The 21832-nt window shown below is 32.8% G+C and overlaps 1 pseudogene; it reads left to right on the top strand.

The window, feature by feature from the left end:
* Positions 1-5326: 5326 nt before the first annotated feature.
* On the top strand, positions 5327-21832 carry LOC142608628 (uncharacterized; annotated as a pseudogene).

A 21832-nucleotide genomic window follows, 5' to 3' on the forward strand; every position in this document is an offset into this window, starting at 1 on the left:
TGGACATGAGCTTTGTCAGGTAAGATGTTTGTACTATTTCATATTTTCAATGAACGTTATTGTAAAATTATGCTAAAATATGTTGTTTTCATATACAACTAGCTTGATATTTTAATCTGCAATTATATTTATATATTTAAAAAATTTCTACTTCTTTTCGTTTGTCTGAAATTATAACAGGTGGAATTGGACTGTGTTTATAGTTTTCAATACAAGGACAGTACTTTTATTTTTTAGATGCTAGAGTATTATGCAACTTAAATAAGAATTATATATAAGTTAAATAAATATTTTAAATATTAAATATATTTTACAAATAAATGAAAAAACTTATTGTAAATAGAAAACCATACGTGAAAGCAAAAGGTTAATTTATGTTAATGATAAATGCGTATCATGTAAGACTAACCTTTTATTAAAAAAGCAAATAGTCTTATAGCTTAACAAGTATTTCTTGGTGTTTTCAACAGACATCTAGGATTAAAATCGCCACTTCCCCATTGTAACTATCAAGTTTTATAAATAAATAAAAAACCAAATATAGGTTATAAAATAATTTTAAACATATGATAAAACTCATTTTAAACAATTTGAAACCTTTTTGTCAACAAGATGTTTCAACTCATCAAATGGCATGCCAAAGTCCTTGCAGTTGAATTGGCACCTCCCCATGTACAAAGTGCTTGAGGGTCTAGGGGAGAAAGGGTTTAAGCTGCAGGATTATCAACGTGTTGTAATTATTTTTCAAAAAAAAAAACTCATCAAATGGCACAAATTGATACTTATGCTTAAAATTTAATCATGTACTTGTGAATTAAATTGGTGGATTTAATGTAGAATTATGCAAAGTAAAACTTGCTTAATGGAAAAAATCAAAAAAATAATTGAAAGCAGAATTATGCAAAGTAAAACTCGGACGGGAATTGAACTGGTGAATTTAACTAGAGAAGTTATTGTTCTCAAATCTTATCCTCTATTAGGATGCGCATAAAGATGATATAGAACCAATGAATTTGTCAGTGCCTAAGTAAAAAAATAATGAAGTGTCACAGAATTTTGGAAGCAGAACTTCTCACCATGATCAGGGAAATCATGCAAGATGGACCCGGTGAAAGATGAGAAAGAAGACTAAATTAAAGCTTTCGCAAATTCATGGTAAGACTTGGAATGGAGTTCCCTTCAAGCCCAGGTAGATTGTTGATAGATAGTGATATACGGTCTTTGCCATTCTATTATTTTATTTTTGGTAAAACACTCTTTGTAATAATTTTTTTTCTCCATACCACAGCAGCAATTGCTCTAAACTTCTTAGTGTTATATATACATGGCCATTCTACTTTGCCACACCACTACTTCTAGAACCAATTTTTGTTATATGATATAGGTTTAAGATGTGACCTTTGAACGGAGTAATGCTAATTGCAAAGAACATAGAATTTTTTATAAATTTTTTTTTTCTAAAATGCTATGATTTTTTTTTCCCAAATTGATATGAGTTAAGTGGGAATACGTATCCTTCTCAAAAAAAAAAAAAGTGGGAAAAAGTAAATAACATTATTTTTATATGGAGTTTTGATACCATCTTTATAAATATAATAGTATATAATATATACAACCGATTTACAACATGCTATATTGCTATATCTTATAAATTTTTAGCAAAGTTATTATTATTTTCACACCCTCTCTCTCTGTGGCCGAGCTCTGTACCCTCTCTCTCTCTCTCTCCTCCAGAAATTGCTTTCTCTATCATTGAACTCTCTCTTCACCACAAGGCAAACGCAGCTCTAGCCAGACCTGGGAGAAGAGTGAATCAGAGCTTCTTCTCTCTCTCTGTTGACACATTTCCGAGGGAATGTTACCACAAACGGTATGAAATTCCTAAACTTTTCATTTTAAATTGATGGCATTCTAAAAATTTTAAAAAATTAAAAAAAAAAAAAAAAACTCATTTTAAACACTTTGAAACCTTTTTGTCAGCAAGATGTATCAACTCATCAAATGGCACCAATTGATACTTTTGCTCGGGATAAGTTGATTAGGTATTTGTCTAAGCTTCAAAGATGTTGTTGCTTAAAATCTAATCATTTACTTGTGAATTAAAATGGTGAATTTAAAGAAGCATTATGCAAAGTAAAACTTATTTAATGAAAAATAATCGAAAAAATAATTGAAAGAAGAATTATGCAAAGTAAAACTTGCATAGAAATTGAAGTGGTAAATTTAACTAGAGAAGTTATTGTCCTCAAATCTTATCCTCTATTGAGATGCATATAGATATGATTTAGAACCAATGAAATGTCAGCGTCCAAGTAAAAAAATAATACAGTGTTATAGAATTTTGGAAGCAAAACTTCTCACCATGATTGTGGAACTTATGAAAGATGATGTAAAGTTGTGATTTACAACTATGTTTTATGTTGGCTTTATTCCATGACAAAAAGTGTTGTAATTGCTTTAATTTTGTTCCTTGTATTTTGTGGGATTTTATTGTATTGGGTTTAGTATTAAGTTGGTGAAGATTCAAGCTAAATTGAAGATCAGTGGTTTTCGCTACTGTTTCGCTAGTAGCTAACCCACGAAAGAGCCACGTGAGAAGCACATGCTGGAAGCTGAAGCGACGTGCCAGCCTGAAGGATTTCACTAGTGTCTCGCGAGTAAGACATTTTCGCGAGACACCCGCGAAACTCTCTGCCTAGAGGATTTTTAAGTGTGACTTTCTTACCCTTCACCCATACTATATATACCCTCATTACCCACAAATGTGTATGGAGGTCATTCAGAAAGAAAAACCCTAGATAGGTTTTCTACAACACACACCCATCTTTTAAAGAGAGAGCTACTAATCCTTAGTGAGAAATCATTCTAGCCTCTTTTCCTTCCCTCTCTCATTGTCATACCTTGAGAGGAGATTTGTACCCAAACACAACCCATACCTTTTTAGAGTGTAGAGAGTGTTTTGGAACTTGGGAAGTTTTGGGAATTTGCCAAAAGAAACCGGTGGGACTTGGCGGATGCAATCGGGCGTATTGCGGAATCCAAAAAGCTAGAGAAGAAATAACTCCATGAAGTCCGTTGGTAGCAAGAGCTCAGAGGGCTCAAGTACATTGGGTAGACTAAGCTTGGAGGGTCTTTTGTTATTTGTGTACTCTAACTTTATTCTCTAGTAGATCAATTACCGTTTGGAGGGTGGCAATGAGGTTTTTCCCTGAGTTCTTCGGTTTCCTCTTTGATAACACATCAGCATGTTATCTTGTGTTTGCATTCCTTTTCCCTTACTCTTGTGCTTTACTTTTATTGTTTGTTGTTCATGTTTATGCACTAGAGTAGTATCGGTTGTTTGCGCTTCATTTACTCTTATTTCTGCACTTAAATAAGTTAAAGTAAAAGCAATCTAGCCGTAATCTTTTAATTTGGGGTCTAAATAAGCTCTTGTGTTTTAACATAAATTCGAGCTTTCAAATGAGAAAGAAAATTTAAAGCTCTCGCAAAATTCATGGTTAGACTTGGACTGGAGCTCCCATCAAGCCTAGGTAGATTACTAACAGCTAGTGATATACACTCTTTGCCATTCTTTTATTTTATTTTTGGTAAACCACTCTTTGTAATTTTTTTCCCCAAACCACAACTGCAATTTCTCTAACTTGGTTTAGTGTATTGCAGTTGTATATACATGGCAACATGGCCATTCCACTTTGCCACAACACGATTTCTAAAACTAATTCTTATTTTAAGAATTGGTTTTAGAAGTCATGATTTAGTATGATATGAAATTCTTATCATAACCCAGGAGGTTGGCCGAGTTGGTAGAGCTCTCGGTCTCAAAGTGCTTGTACTGGGCTCGACTGGGTGTGCTCCCTAGTTCGAGTCTTGCTACTTGCACTTTGAAAAGAATTTCCTGGGCCAGTGTTTTACCCCTTCGTGGGCTCTCCCGGCACGAATAACAACTCGCCACTTACGATTTGTTGTGAAAATGTTATGAAAATATTGTTGATATAATATTTCTCTTTCCTAAATTAATCCTATTCACGGCTTCTAAAACCAATTCTATATGATAAGAATTTCTTATCATATGATATAGGACTGAAGATGTGACCCTTTGATGGAGTAATGCTGATGGTTAAGAACATAGAATTTTTTTTTTTCTAAAATTGCTATGATTTTTTTTCCAAATTGCTGATTTTATTTATTTTTTTTGGAGTAGAAAATTGCTATGAGTTTAGGGGAAATAACATTAAAATATTTTTTGAGGAACCGGTAAGAAAAATAAGAACATCATTTTTATATGGAGTTTTGACACAATCTTTATAAATATTATTATAAATATAATACTTTTTTTTTTTGAGGGGGTATAAATATAATACTTAATACTACTAATTTAGTGATTTTCAACACGCTATATTGCCATATCTTATAAATTTTTAGCTATAGAGGCGAGTTATTTTTTTATCCTCTTGTCCTCTGTCTCTCAATGGACTTTGTTGGGTTTGTTCTAACGGTGAATGATTGTTTTTTGGTGTATAATATGCTTGTCATTATTCTCTATCTTGCTCAATGATGGGCTAATATAGCTCTGTTGGTCTGTCTATTCTCTAGTGCTGTCTTTAGCTTGAGTTGGTGTTAGCTGATTTTTAATGGGTTTTCATGCCTCTTTGCAGACTTTAGTGTCCTCTCTTTCTGCTGGTGTCTTGAGTCTTTGTAGGCTCTTTGCTCTGTATTATGCTTTGATCATCAATAATATTATTATCTTTAAATTTGCTTTCTAATATGTCATTTCATTAATATAAATATGGTTCAACAAGCTTTTTCCAATTTTACTTTGGTAATTTACACGTTGTATTTCTTTTGACTATTTTTCTTTTGGTTGTTCAATGCCATTTGATCACATGCGATGAACTATAATTCGGGTAAAAATTTGAATTTAAATTTATTGTACATCTTATTGATCATATTAATAAATGCTTATATTATTATTGTTATTTTTTATGAGAAAAAAAGTACCAAGTGTTTACTTTTTGTGAGAAGAATTTGGATATGTTCAATGGTTATAATTGATATTTAGGTAAAATATTAACTATGAGAACTAGGTTAGGAATATCAATTTATTTTTAATTTTTAATTATATACAACATCTCTATATTTCTTGAGATGCCATTATCTTCTGCACTTTGCATCCTTGGAATGGGACGTTGGGGGAAAAAACTAGAAAATTTATTGTTTATTTATAAGTTTTTCTTCTACATAGTGGAATATGATACTGTAATTTTTTTTTTATAAGTAATCTTTGGCCTGAAAAAAAATGACAATATAACAGACGAGCCCCAAAATCTTGAAGTGGAGAGAATGAGTAGTTACCTATTGATGGTGCTGACAAAGAAACAAGAGGTGGACACAATCATCAGAGACACAATTGACAAGGTCCTTGTCCTCCACTTTGGCCGTGCTTCTGATCCTGTCTGCCTTCAACTTGACGACGTTGTATGCCACTTCTCTCTCTCTCTCTCTCTATCTCTTTGAGTTTTTATTTATTCTAAATATTATGAAGCGAATGAACTCTATTTGTTTTTCTCAATGCAGCTTTCTAAAGCTGCTCGGGAGGTATCCAAATTTGCAAGTGTAGCGCTTGTAGATATTGATTCCAATGAAATTCAAGTTTATGTCAAAGTATTTTGGCATTACTTTCATACCTTCAACAGTTTTCTTTTTCAATGCTCATCACATGAAAATGGATTTTGGGTACATGGATTATCTTCCCCCCTCTTCTTAATTTTTTTAATGTTTTTATTATTTATTTATTTATTTTTAAGAAAACTCTACATTGGATATTGTGATTTTATATAACTATTTGAGTGCATGGATTATCTTCCAGGAATGTAATTCTACATTTATTTTGAGAAATTATGCATATGATGACTGTTTTTTTGTTCATTGTTTCTTATAAAAAATTATTCCAGCAACTGAGTTGGATGTCTAAAAAACCCTTTCTAATATTGCTGACTAGTAGTATTTTTATCATATATATTGAACTATAAACTGTGAGCTCTTGTAATTAACTAGTAAGTTGTCCGTGCGATGCACGGATAATGTTGTAATAATTTATGCAATTTTTTATGAAGAGTATTATACATATATTACAACATATTTGTTATCAAACTTTGTTAGTACTAAGTTTATCATAAGAAGTAACAATTATAAATTGCAAACACATATTCATTATAATTATTTTGTTGAAGTAATCGGGAAAAAAGAATCAACTTTAGAGTAATATTGTATAATAAAAGTTGATAAAAGCATGGTAACATTCCATATTATTGATATTTATTTTAAAAAAGTTGATAAAAGCATGGTAATACATTCCATATTATTGATATTTATTTTGTGATGTAATAAAGAGCTTTATTGCGAAATTTTGTTTTTTTGTTTCTTGAATGCTTTGTTTTTGGAAGTATGTTGACGCTTGTAAAGCATGTTGAGGGGTATGTTATCATCATCTGTTTCTTCATCTTCAACATTGAAGTTTGGTCTATTTGTTCAATTTGTGAGCTTTTATCATTTTCTCCTTTTGTTGCATCACTTGTGTTGATCATTGATAAAATGACACTGGAAGATTCTTGGCTGGATCTTACAAAGTTTGTACCGGCAGATTTGTTGTCGCTAAGATTTTGCATAGGTATCTGCGTTCATATTAAATTTGAGCATGTTATTTGCATCAATATAGCGTAGAGAAAGAAATAATATAGCATACTGGCTTGTGTTTTTTTTTTGTTCCATACATTTTTCTCATTTGAAGGTGCATCAAAAATCTTAGCAACTGTGTAATTTTCAAAACCATCCTTCAGATTGAATTCATTCAAGCGAAGTAGAAAAATGTATTTTCTTCCTAAAATTTTCTTAAGATCACATGGGATTCCATCTTCAATATCTATCTGCATATTAGGAATATTAATATATATTATAATCTATAGTTTTACAATAAATTTAATAATTTAAATAAGTTGTACCTCAGTTTGTTTTTCAGCAAGATCTTTTGCAGATTTATTTAGGATTTTCTCAGCATCTCGATCAAATATGACAAAAGTTGTCTTGTCAGTTGAATCAAAAACTTCAATTTGAATCCTGTATCTGAAGTATTTTGCAATTGTATAGTAATTATAGTAAGATGAACATGTTTATAAAAAAAAATTCAAACTTGGTAGTTAATGTGTGTGCCTCTAACCTTGGGATAGGCAAATTTGTTTTTGTTTCACATTTTGCACACCAAAATGATCCTGATTGTGGTTTGACCTTCTTTCCACATAACACGCATGAAATGTAATACCAACCCATTGTTGTAACAATGTTGCTTATTGTTGCAACACAATAGCAGTTAACATCCTGCAATGAATTTTGAAGTTAATATGTTTTTTTTTTTTTTGAGTAAATGATGTATTATTATATTTTCATGTAAATGAGGAGTCTACTTTGAAATGATTAACAAACCTGTTTTGTTGGATCCCATTCAACGCATTTGAGCTCTGGTATTGTCTTCATATTGTTTGAAGAAAAAACCTCCTCTGGAAACTGCTTTGCTTGTATTTTTGGTATTTCTTGTATAGGATCGTGTTTTTTACCATTCCTATCATTGAATTTTTAAAAATGACAAAAGAATGTAAATGTTATTTTGTGAGATAAAAAATGCTATTTATCATTTTTTTTTTGTTATTAATAATTTTTAAAATATGAACCTGTCAATTATTTCAGCAACCTCGGGAATCTCAAGATTTAGATATACTTTTGTTGCACTTGTTGATGACAAAGAGAATTTGCCTGCAAAAATTGCAAAATACATTATAATAAACAAAATCGTATTGAATTGAAATTGAGAAAAAGGAAGACATGTTTTAATGAGAATGAAATTCTCTAAAAGTATCATTAGATTAATTTGAAAATGAATAAGATTGAGTATAAAAAATTTATAATTAATGATTACATTTCTCATTGTAAAATTTATGGCCTAAGATTAGTAACTAATATACTTATTAACTTGATAGCAGTACTAAGCACATTAAAATTGATAGTTGGTAACATTATTTACTTATACTTACCTCCAAATGATTTGACAATAGTTGAAGTTGCAATTAAGACAAAAGGTCCTGGATTTTTCTTATATACATCTTCATCGATTTGCTAGACAGTTGTTCCCCATAGTGAAAGCCTAATATCTTTTCCCCTGGTATAGTTAAAATCATTAAGGATTTTTTTATTATTATTATTATTTTTTATTTATAATTGATTTTTCTATATAAACATATAATGACATCAAAAAATTTGTCTTACTCTTTCAAAAGCAACTGCAGATTACGCAATTTTCTTGGTGCGCCATTAACTTGAGGGTCTTCAACATTTCCAACTGCTACCAACTTTCCAACAACATCTATTTATATGCAATTATCTAGTTAGGTTATTTTAATCATTAATTTAGGATACAACTATATTAGAGGAATTGTGAAATAGTTGCAGATTTGTATTTACCTATTAAATATGTGTAGTTGTAACATTGGTTCTGGATTTGGTCATAGTCAGCAAACTCAAAGCAGTATTTTTGGATTGAGCTCATATCTTCATTGGACTCCATGATTGTAGTAATGGTCATGAACCAAATTTTGATATCATTGTGCACGGGTCGAAACTCACCTTTAGTACTCTCCACCCTAAAATTCTTGATGGTATAAACACGGCCTTCAAGCAATTGTGGTCTAAAAGTTCGTGCTTGATTTTTCCGAACAATTGCATGTATTGTTGAGCCCTAGAAGAATGAAAAATGTCAGTGTGTTCTATTATTCTTCTTGTGAATATATAAAATAGCCATGGATGTTGAATTATATGATGAGTTGGTAAAATAATTATTTAAAATAATTGAATCTACATAATAAATTGAATTAGCACAATATAAATTGAGTTCTATACTTACCTCTTCATCAATAAGTATCATATCAAGGCTTATGAACTCATTGTTCTTTGTGTTGATTGCATCCCACATACGAAGAACTCTGACCTTGATTGTCCAATTGTCTCTATCCGTTGAAATCTTGCTCAAAGGAGTCCAACACATTGCCATTTTGACTTAGTATCAATAGTTCAACAGCTATTTCCACAGATGAATAGAGAAGTTGTCATAAAAAATATATATAAAAGTAAGTAAAATTATAATAATCATCAATGAAATAATTTATTTTGGTAAAATGCAGAATTGACTACGTTTTGCATTATCAAATTTAAATGTTTGTTTGTTAAAGAAGTTTGGAACATGATATTTTTGTTTTACAAAAAGTATAAAGTAATAACTAAATGCAGTTAGAAACTTAGCAATGAATGATGAACTTTCTTCAATGAAGTTTCACATATTTATATGTATATTTCTAAAGACCTCTTTATAGACTATATTTTTAGTCGTTGAAGAGGATTTGCCATCGTCATCAATTATCAAGAGTTTAAGACCATTCCTAGTAGTAACTCTAGAAACAGCAACGTATAATTGCCCATGACTGCAAACTGGTTTAGACAGGAAAAGTCCAACATGTTTTAGTGATTGCCCTTGGCTCTTATTTATAGTCATGGCAAAGCAAACAGAAATTGGGAATTGTTTTCTCTTTAAAACAAACGGCCATTTTGTGTTTGATGGAGAGAGTACTATTCTTGGGATGAAGACTTTGTTTCCCACATGTGATCCAGTTATAACTTTAGCTTCGATCACCCATTTGGATAATTGAGTAACTACTAATCAAGTCCCATTGCATAGGCCAGCTGATTGATTAATATTTCGGAGCAACATTACTGGAAGACCAACTTTAAGACGTAGTCTGTGATTTGGTATGCCAGGGAATTTCAAGGAGTTTAAGAATTCAACTGGGTAAAGTACATCTTCATTCTGAATGTATCTCGAAGCCTTGCAAATTGAATCTACACTGAGATATGTCTCCTCATTTGAAGCAATCAAGTGTATGATGTAGTCATTTATTTCATTGACTACATCATTTGCTGGAGCTAGAATAGATCGCTCTTCCAAGTATTTTCCATCTGCATAGTTGTTGTGAAGATTTGGATATGTTGCAGCCACAATGCTTTGTATTGGATCATCTCCAACATCAATTAATAGGTCAGGAGGTATGACTATATTTGATTGGTTGTCAACTTCACCAAGCTCTCCGTTACCTAATTTGAGTATCTATTCTGCAAAGTTGTTGGAATCAGCATTAGGTTGTTGGAGACGCATATTCTGTGTTAGTACAAATACCTTGCAAAAGTTCCATAAATAAGATCTATTCACTGATGCATCAACAATATCTTCTCTATGGCCTTTAGCAATAACTGGCAGTATTTGTCGAAAATCACCACCTAATACAACTGTCTTTCCTCCAAAAGTTTTATTGGCACTGTTTATGTTGGTAAATCGAAGTAGATCTCTCAATAAACGGTCTACAACCTCAAAACAATTACGATGTGCCATAGTTGCTTCATCCCATATAATAAGACTCGTTTTTGTCATTAACTCAGCAGCATATGTTCCTTGTTTTATACCACAAGTCGATTCCTCTGTCACAATGATAGGGATTTGAAATCTGGAGTGAGCAGTCCTACCACCAGGGAGTAGCAAAGCTGCTATGCCAGAAGAAGCTACAGCAAGCACAATTTTCCCTTGTGAACGGAGGCAAGCAATTAATGTTTTCCAAAGATATGTTTTACCAGTTCCTCCATGACCATAAACAAAGTATAAACCACCACTATTGTATGCCACATCTTGAATTACAGCATCATATATTTTTCTTTGCTCAACATTTAACTCATTCAAAAGTTTTTTATGTTCTGCAACCAATTCAAGCCTATCAAAATCCAACTCTTCTTGTAACAATCGGTTGTTGTTTTCTCTAAGTGTTGACACATTTGGATATTTGATGCCATCAAATTCTTTCAGAGATCTTCCACTTTTTACTAATATTTGTTCAATCTCAAAAAGAGCATGGTCTTGTATTTGTTCTTCTGTCAAATGTAAGTTGTCATACATTAGGAGACGTTTTTGCCTATATAGTATATCATCAGACAACAACTTCCAATTAGCCATCCATAGTACATGTGGGTCTGTCACTTCACAAAATAACAATAGCGTTGTGAACAATTCTCGTAGCTGCCTTCCTGAAGCCCAATTAGAGGCTTCTTTGATAGCATCATCCCATTCGTTGTCATCATCTAAAAGGCCATGAGCATAGCATGCTGCTCTGTATGTTGGATACACAACATGATTAATAGTCCTGATTTCCTCAAAAGACCTTGCACCTTTGACCACATTAAGGAGCATTCGAAGATAGAAGCGGTCACCACTTGCAGGATGAGCATGAAATATCCTCCCTATACATCGGCCAGATTTCCTTGGGCGCCATTCTCTTTGTTTTCTATGCCAAACCCACTTCGTAGGGAAATCACAAAATGTCAAATTTCGAATGATTCTTTTGGATCTGGCTTGGAGGGTTAGGGTTTTTATTTGGTCTTTTATGTCTGAGGGAAGGGTTTCTATCATGTTCATGATGTCGTCAGAGGCTGAAGTAGAAGGACCAGAGGATGAGGAAGGGTCTGAGGATGAGGATGGACTTGTGATTGTGTATACACACAAGGGTGGAGGAATTATTGTGGTATGGAGGACTGGAGGTTTTCTAGAAAGGTAATCAGTGATAAGGTTATATGTACCTTTGATGTGTTTGACTTGGAAAGACCATTGTGAAAACCAATTTGACCATCTGAGTAACTGGGGATGGGGGAGCATTTTTCTTTTGAACTGGAGCATTTTTAGGAAGGAAGACATATCCATTTCTACAAGGAAATTGTGACCAAGAAGGTGAAACTGGAACTTTTCAATGCCATGTTTAACTGCCAAAATTTCTTTGCTACAAACTTAGCAATAACCTGGGCAACTGTACTGTTTGGGGCTTGAAGTTCAGTTGTACACTAAGAATACATATTGAAAATCTCATCATGCCATTTTGAAGGAGGACTGTTGTCAAGGGTGAACAAGTGCTTTAAATCTGTGGTTGATGAGTAGGATAATCTTGTTTGGTGATTAGGGATGATAGGTGGTGTAAGAAATATTGGTGGCGGTGGTGGAGGTTGTTTAGGGAGAAGGACATCATCTTCTTCTTCTACTTTTGCACCACTCAACATTAATGTGAGCCTGGTATTTAACTAACAGGTCAATGTTGTATGGCACCACAAATCTGTTATCAAGCACAACACCATTCTTCTCAACTGTCATCCCATTATCTCTTCTCCTATAAATTGCGTAACTATCTTCATCTATCACAGTGTCACTATAAAACTTTTTTGGAAAATGCTTCCTACATTTATTGTCAACCATGCATGGAGATTTTGGGCTGGCAAAACCACAAGGTCCATGAATCATGTACTATGAAATGACTTCATAATCCCCTGGATTTGTAATCTTATCTGGTATTTCAGCAGAAATTATCTTGTCTATATCCGCAGGCGTGGGGTGTTTGTCATCTGGGTATAGGTACAAAAGAATGTGAGCATGGGGGAGGCCTCTTTTTTGCCATTCAACTGTGTAGATAACTGTATTTTCACACAAAAAAAATGTTACAATAATTAAATAGATTAAACCATTAAGAACAACAATCAAATAGTAATGAGTTGTATTTTAGACCTGCAATTACTTTTCCAAAATGCTTGCCATGTTTTAGATCACGTAGTAGTTGATCCAATTTGATCTTAAAAACTCTTGCAATGATATCTGGTCTATCTTCAGGCCGTTGAGATGGAATTAAGGAAAGGAAACTTTCAATTTCTGGCCATTTAGGGTTGCATGTGAAAGTTATAAACAAATCCGAGTACCCAACCCATCTACAAATTGACATAGCATCTTGGTAATTTTGAATCATATATCTAGGGCTTCCAGTAAAGCTTGAAGGAAGAACAACTCTTTTCCCAATAGATGAAGGAGTAGTGTCTCCTCTAAATACAGCATCCTTTATTCCAAAGTACACCTCTAATCTCAGTTGAAGTTGATGATTCCTGACCCAAATTAGTCGGTACTCCTCAACACATGTGTAAGCATCTACTAAAAATTGTTGTCGCAACCTACGACCAAGAATCAATGTTTCACCTTCATTCTCACGTTGTTGTAATTGATATGCATAATATTCTTGCATAGTGACATATTCTTCTGTCAAAGGCGCAACACCACCAAGACCTTTTTTAAGTATTTCATTTTGAAATCCATCCTCACCATACGGAAATAACAATGGATATTGCAAGGCCATGAATTTTGGGTGCAGTTCATTTATCCGTTGTAACAATCCACTTCTTTTCTCAACAATAATATCACGATGGATATTTACATCGGTCAAATCACCTACAATTATAGCAGCAACTTTAGAGCAAGTAGGCATGTTTTGTTCCCTGCCATCACTTGATCGCAATCCAATTAATCGCAAGCGTACATTGTGCATATCAGAGTCCTTCAACCTATCCCTTGCCATACGGAATGTCTTAACCAAGACATTGTTCTCATCAAGCATCTTCAATAATATTTGAACTATAGCAATGTCAAGGTCATATTCTGATTCCTGTCCAGCCAAAGCACTTAGTCTATAATGAATCTCTTTTTTTGTGTCATATATATACAGCTGTGCAAAAGATGTGTCTTTTCCAACAACTAGAAGTAAGGACCCAATTCTGTGGTGGTTTTGCCCATTCAATCGAAAGATGTAAGGGCCTCGTCCTTCATTAGCATGGACATCAACATTTCCTCCCATAGAAGTCATTGCAAATATGGAGTTGAACCTCCTTATATTAGCCTTGTAATGTTCTGAATGTTGTAGGAGTTCTTGAAGCTCAGGAGGTGGTGATTTCAACAAAGGTAGCTTCACCCTACCCTCTCGACAACATATTGAGAATTTAGGATTCTCTGTGTTTTTGGATTTACGATTCCTCTCTTCGTACCATAATATTGCATTACAATATTCACACACACAGCTTGGCGGGCCAAAGTTCCATAGCTCTATAAATTTTCCTAGATGATAGGGAAAATGAAGCATAATTAGATGAAATTATGTAATTGAAATATAGAAAATACAAAAGCATATGTAAAAAATTAATATTATTTTCAATTCATTGACAACCTAGTTTAGCAATAGTTTTATTTGAAACATAGGTGCTGAAACCAACTTAAGGGGAAAACAGTCCCAAGTAATGTTGTAAAAAATGGATCTTAAAGCAAATTTTGAAGAGAAATAGAAATAAGGTAAGTTGAAAATATATGAAGGACTTTTATCAAAGTAACTTTTAGAAAATGTATACACAATTAATAAAGTATTTAATATACATGGAGACACAATTTTGAACCTATTGTTGGTATATTGTCATTGATGCTATCTTGAAATAGTATTTTAATTATTTAAAATTATATAATTGTTGTTTTTAATATTTAAAATTACAAATAACAGTACTTTAATGTGATTTTGCATGCATAAAAATGAGAAAAATGGAAAATAACAATGAATATAAAATTCCGAAATAGTAGTTTTTGCACTTACTTTGTGTGCTATTTGACCTTTTACTCAGGTCTATGTCAATTGGTTTTCTATATCGCATTCCCAAACCTGAAATATAAAAGATGATATATTCAACTTATTAATATGCAATACTAATCGTAAAACTTCAAGAGAATTAAGGAAACATAAGGATTGACAACTATAAAAACTTCTGTCTAACTGCAAATGGAAGTTAAGTAGACTCAATCTATAATTGGTGGCTCAGACAAATTCCACAAATCGAATGAGCAGGTTATACTTCAAAGCTTCTGAAGGTGGTTTTCCATGTTACAATACCTTTATGGATCTAATATTCATAGAGTAAAGCAAGGTTTGATTTTGAATTTTTTGAATATCCAAAATTTCAAATTCTTCATCACTTATAGTTAACAGTGTTAAGGAGAATGCAAGGTATGACCAATAGACCAAAAAAATTGGTGGCTACAGAAGTTGTTTAAAAATTACACTTTTCTACGATTGGGATAACTCCATCAAAGTTTAATATAAAATGGGTTTCGAGGCTAGAAAAAAATATACATATATAAATGTGTTTCAGTTGTTTATCATTTTAATAAAAATAGCAAGCAATAACAATAAATTGTCAAGGGAAATCATGGCATGAATAATAGACGACAACATGAGCTAGTTCTATAAAAGGTAGCAGGCCTTTGCGGTGAAACCTATAACCTTTATGGGCCTAATATTCATAGTTAGTAATATGCAGAGCAAGAACAACCAATTCCCCGAGTTAATAGTACACAGTCATATATAACTACACACCATAACTGCCCCAATAATAATAATAATAATAATAAACCAAGTTAAGTGTGATGCTTCTATTATGTATGGCTATTGTAGGTGAGGTTAAGTAGTGTACTCAAATGCAAATTTCAGCAGTCACAGCACAACTATTAATAAATATTCTTATTTAATTATCTAATTATCATTGATTATAAATATAAACTTTAAGACATGAAACTATTCAAAGTAAGATATGGATGAGACCAAGTAAAGCAAAGTTTGATTTTGAATGTACTTCAATGTGAAAGTCATGACGATTAGCCCTACTCATTATGTAATCAGCTTCAAATATATCAAACATAATATTTCTGAATCAGTATAAATTTTGCACTTGTCCCAACCATATAAAAAGAGGGTTCTGAATGTTAGCCAAAACATAATTCTTTATTTTCATTGCTAATAATGAAAGATTCAATAGCTTCAATGCCAAAAGACAACATAAAACATTATCTGGATCTCACAGAGTATGAGGTTGCTCTAATTTTATTTTTGATAGATCAATATAAGTTTAAAGTTTCTTATACATAAATGCCATTAATTAGAGGTGTGCAACTAAAACAACCAAAATAATTTAAACTGATAGGACTCCAACAAACCTTCCATTTTGCAAAAGTATGAAACCATCAAAAGACTTCCTATATTTTGTGATCATAACTCAAACTACCTTTCACTTTAACCCACATGAGAAGGACAACACTAGTTTGCTGCAATCTAATGCCCATGTTTGTATTCACTGTTATATCACATATCCATTCATTGAAGGTCACTATGTTGAATACATCATAGCCATGTTAAAGTATTGACTTTAGATAAAAATAATTATTACATAATCAGACATAGATAGCAAAAATAAAAACCAACTATTAGGTAGAACTGTAGAAGTATGCACACAATCTTAGCACAACTTAAAAACGCTTGCACAGTGACTTTAGTTTCACGAATTTGATAAAAGAAATTCACAAATTCTTAAAATTGAAACCATAAATATCAAACCATGTCTAAACCAAAGACCATGATAAACACAATTATGCAGAAAAATTACTACAGAAAATTCAAACACCAGGAAAACAATTTTCAGTTTCCCTAACAACCTTTCTGCCTAATCCACGTTTCAGGTTTTTTTTCCCCCCCTCATTCTCTCTTATGTATTTTCTTTTTTAACTCATAATTTTAGCTAAATTTTTAAAAAGAGGTTTTTCCTAAGGACTTTCTGCCTCTTCCACATTATATATATATATATATATATATATATATTATAAAATTCTACCAAAACCCATTATGAAACACTGAAACACTTCTACAATTATAAGTACCATTTTTTTTCTCTGTTCTTCATTCTACAAATCCACACGTCTCTCCCACTTTATCACTTTCTCTCTCTTCTTCAAATTACAAAAAACAAATCCACTGCTGCACATCTATTCCCAAATTCTAACCAATATTAAAGGAAGACAATCACACAAAGCTTAATTACAAAAGTATGAAACCATCAAAAGACTTCCTATATTTTGTGATCATAACTCAAACTACCTTTCACTTTAACCCACATGAAAAGGACAACACTATTTTGCTACAATCCAATACCCATGTTTGTGTTCACTGTTATATCACATATCCATTCATTGAAGGTCACTATGTTGAATACATCATAGCCATGTTAAAGTATTGACTTCATGTTTGAGTCATGTGACAAACATCTAGCATTTACCGTGTCATACACTTAGCATTGAATTCTAAAACAATAGATAAAAATAATTATTATATAATCAGACATAGATAGCAAAAATAAAAACCAACTATTAGGTAGAACTGTAGAAGTATGCACACAATCTTAGCATAACTTAAAAACGCTTGCGCAGTGACTTTAGTTTCATGAATTTGATAAAAGAAATTCACAAATTCTTAAAATTGAAACCATAAATATCAAACCATGTCTAAACCAAAGACCATCACAAACACAATTATGCAAAAAAATTACTGCAGGAAATTCAAACACCAGGAAAACAACACTAATAAATCAGAGTCACACTACGTTGTTGGAATCACACAGGATAAGACGCAGCAAGAAAATGATTTAAATTATATTTTAGTATGGCTGGGATAACTCCATCACCATTTAATCTAAAACGTGTTTCGAATAAATAAATAAAATATATATATATATATACATATATTAAATGTGTTTTACCCCTTTATCATTTAAATTAAAATAGCAAGCAATAAGAATGAACATTATCAAGGGAAATCAATATATCCATGCCATGAATAATAGATCACAAAGTGAGCTGGTTTTATAAAAGGTAGCTTTCATTTTAATAGATCCCTGCTAAATCACAAAATAATTTAGGCCATTTACACTACCCAAAAGACAATTAATCATGCAATAAAAAGCCTAAGCGAAGATTCAATACACTTTTAGGCATGTGACAACCAAAGAAATACTCCAACCAAGCTAATTACTATATCAGTACAATTATTCCAAATTAAGAAATTAGTACCTGTAAGCTCAGTTGTAGGCAGATGCTTGTCCAAGGCATTGGCATTTGTAGGCAAATGTATCCCGAATTCTTTCAAAGTAGTTGTAGTAGCAACATCACCATTAAGCCCAACAACCGAGTGAGAAAAAACATTTATAACTGAAGGGGTTGATCGCTGCAAACATTGAGCATTTGAACTACTTTCCCGAGTCCGGTTAAGGTTGAGTACCATTCGCCTGTTGAGTCTTGCTCACTTACAACTATATGTATCATGGATCATTGTTATGTCTTTAAGCTTTTTACTCCTATGGCTTCCACCTCCAAATTTCTTTGATGACACTATGTTTGTGGAATGCACCTTGGCCATCCTTTTCTTGTACATAATCATACGCCTTCTTTGCCGCGCAAGTCTTGCAGCCTCCATTCCCCCCAATAAATTCCTCTGCTCAAAACTGTTAAGGGGCCTCATGGTTTTCGAAAAGGAATTTGAAATCAATTGTAAATACTTCCTTTGTTTTGTTCTATTTGTGTTTTCTTTTTTTCGTTCAACAAACAAATCAATATTGTTTCTGTGGGTTAACAACTATTGAATTATAAATACTTCTCAAAGATGGCTAAACTAAATAAACAACAAATCAATAAACGAACTATTGAAGAGAAACATGAAATTAACAATGAATGTGAAATGAGATGTAAGATTATAGTGGCATAACAACGATCATAGTATTTTGGGATTCAAAAATAAATTAATAAATGAACTATTTAAGAGGAACATAAAATTAAGAAACTAAACATACCTGTGTGAAATGAATTGTGATAAATTATAGTGGCATAAGTTTTGAGGTATAAGGAGACGGAGATATAAAAAAGAATAGATTTTACAACATGCAAAACAAACATTAAATGAAACTAACTCTTCAATTTCATAAATCAGGTGGCATTTACCTGGTGTTAACTGCATTGTATAATTGGTTGGAAGTGGCTGCATTGAAGCCCAAAATACTAAACGGTGAAATCTTTTAAGCTCCTGCATTTATGTCTTCAAATAATCACCGAGTCGGAGTGGAAACCGTTGTTTTTAGAAGTGGAAGAGTGTTTATACAGATAATCATTAAGTTGGAAGAAGAAGAGAAACAGAGGTTCGCTGTGATTGAAATTCTTGGCTGGGTTTCATCTACAGGTGGGAAGGAAGAAGAGGGTTTGTGTGTAAATTAAAGGCTTTAATCTATTGAACTGTCGGGTGGGTCTTCCTTGGTGTGGGTTACCCTTTGACTTACACGTTGGTGGGCTATTTACAGTTGGCGTGGCTTAGCCTTTGACAGACACGTTGGTGGAAAATCATATTGTAGCCTTTGAGCTACACATTGGTGACACCTTGGTGGGGGCTCAAAGTTGGGGAGGGTCAAACGTACAGCCTTTCAGCTACATGTTGGCCAATATTTATGAGTTGGGCTTTTAATCTACTTTGACAGCGTAGTGATTTTTTTCAGAAAAATACAATTGTTTGGTCATGGTTAACCTTAGACCATATATGTGACAGTATAAATAAATTACCTTAAATTATTGGGTTGCAGTTAAAAAATTTAATGTAAAAAAAGGTTAAAAAGACTAAATGAAAGTTTAGAGTGCCACGTGGCAGGGCCTCATGCATTTTTGCTTGAGGTCTCTGCTTTTATATATATATATATATTGATTGATGTGTGTGATTCGTTTTCTCTTCTTTTTTCTTTTTCTTTTTCTTTTTTTAAAAAATAATTAAGAGCAGTGCTTATATGAAGTACCTTCCCTGTACTAGACTAATTTCAATACACGTACAATGAGGTAAAATAAAATTAAAGGGAAAATGTTTTTTCATATTTCAATTTAGTCCTGTTATTTTTCTTTTTGTCTGCTTAGACTTGTAAGTTTCCTGTGAAACATGGTGATTGAGCTTCTGGAAGATGAGTGGAACAATTAACTAGATCTCTTGCACGTGAATTTCAAACAAAGTTTGCATCAAGATCTCCTTTTTGTTGGAATTTCACAAACGTGTCACAGTTTTCTTCCCTAAATTAGTTTGCAGTAATTTCTTTTGAGCTGATGTGGAATTTTTTTCTTACAATAGTCTTCATCACATTGTATTTTTGTATGCAATGGGTGAATCTGTGTAGGTATTTTAATGTTATGAATTTTACCATACATTGCAAATATCACGCCCTTGAAGAATGAGAATATGTTTCTGAACTTAAATTATAAGCTAAATGGCTTGTATTATGAAAATGATGTCATGCAGCTAAGAATTTAGGGACTTAAAATCTTAGATTCTTGTGTTAATTTTCTTTGGTTGGCAGGACTGCAGATCACACTAAATGGGTTGGCGCATTTCAGAAGAAGCAGGATTTTATGGATGTTGTAGAGGTATATGTAGCTCCTCAAAAACTGAATGATTTTAAGGATTTCAGTTATATAAACTGCTTGTCTTTCCATTGGAGTGAAAAATCATTTTATTGTTATGCTTGTGTGAAACTAGTCTGCCTTGTTACTGAAACAATTTTAAGCTGCTTCCAATCTCCATTAGCACATGCATAAATGTAATTCTTCATAGGTTTTGTTGTGAATTACCTTGCCTTGCAGTGACATCAATATCCAGAAGACCTTTTCTTTTCACCAATCCTTTGTAGAGTTAATCGCAAGAATAAGTCCTCTGTTCTGAATCATGATTTTGCAGCAAAGTTTATTTTAAGTATTTTCTTATGAGCAATAGAGGTGGAGTACTTGAAAATTTACCCTACAACTATGATCTTATCAATGGTATGTCGGGTGCTGAATCAATGTGGGAACGACTTTTGTTGCTTAAAATGAGGCAAGGGGAAAACTTTCTTTTTAGCTGTAGATATTGGATACTTGAAAATTAAAAGTTGGAGGTGTTATAGGTGCTAGATTAATATGGGAAAACTTCATCGACTAAACTGATGAGGCGAGCATCTGCCCTAGCACTTAATATTTGTTGTGGCATTGGCATCTGGCCTCCAACATTACTCTCTCAATAGAAAAAATGTTTAATGTGACAAGAAGTGCATTGCTGTATGGTTGTGTGGAAAGTCCGGTATATCTTTGGGCAACATTGCAGATTTAGTGGTAGCATTTCTTTATTCACATCTTTATTTAAAACTTTGTGACATAAGCTAAGAAAGTAGAACACTCCCAAACTAATGGACAAAAAAAATGTAATGGTAACTAACTTTGGTAGGACCAGAAATGTTACTCTTCGTTCAATGACAAATCTGGGTCACCTTTAGGAAACATTGCAACTCTATTTTTCTTTATAACAGTTTTTATTTTTTAAGTACTATTTGTCATAATTAATTCTTATGTAACACACTCCTTGCTTGTATAAAGGATAATATGTTAATAACTTTCATCTTGTAAATGACCATGCTTCTAGATGTTTGTATGGTTCAAGGATGCATAATGTTTTTCCTGCCTTAACATTCTTGTAGGCAATATATAGAGGGGCCATGAAAGGCAAGCTGATAGTGAATTGCCCTCTGCCACCAGAGCGAATACCGAAGTATCAGTTGTTATACAAGGATGTATAAAAGGTGAATTAGCCTTACACTTGGCAATCAGACAATCACAAGTTCATTGCATGTTGTCCTGTAAGGGTGGTTCAGTTAATTTTGTCAACTCATAATTGTCTTTTTTTTACTTCTTGCTCTGTAAGAAAAGGGCTAACAGCAGCACCAAAAACAGCTAACAAACCCTTCTGAGAGCAGAGCACACATTTGGCAGATTGCCAAAAGAGAATAGGAAACTGGAGTTACACTAAGACCTCATTTAGCTAAGGCATTGGCAGCTTTGTTGAAGATGCGGTAAATCCAACAGAATACAGGAGCATCTAGCTGACCTGCATTAATTAACTATATGGTGTACAGCTTTGAGGTGAAATCAGAAATACTTGATGAAGTTTTTCTGCTATCCTATATGGTATACACAGTA

Source organism: Castanea sativa, chromosome 9 (genome assembly GCF_040712315.1).
Source record: "Castanea sativa cultivar Marrone di Chiusa Pesio chromosome 9, ASM4071231v1".
NCBI classification, from domain to species: domain Eukaryota; kingdom Viridiplantae; phylum Streptophyta; class Magnoliopsida; order Fagales; family Fagaceae; genus Castanea; species Castanea sativa.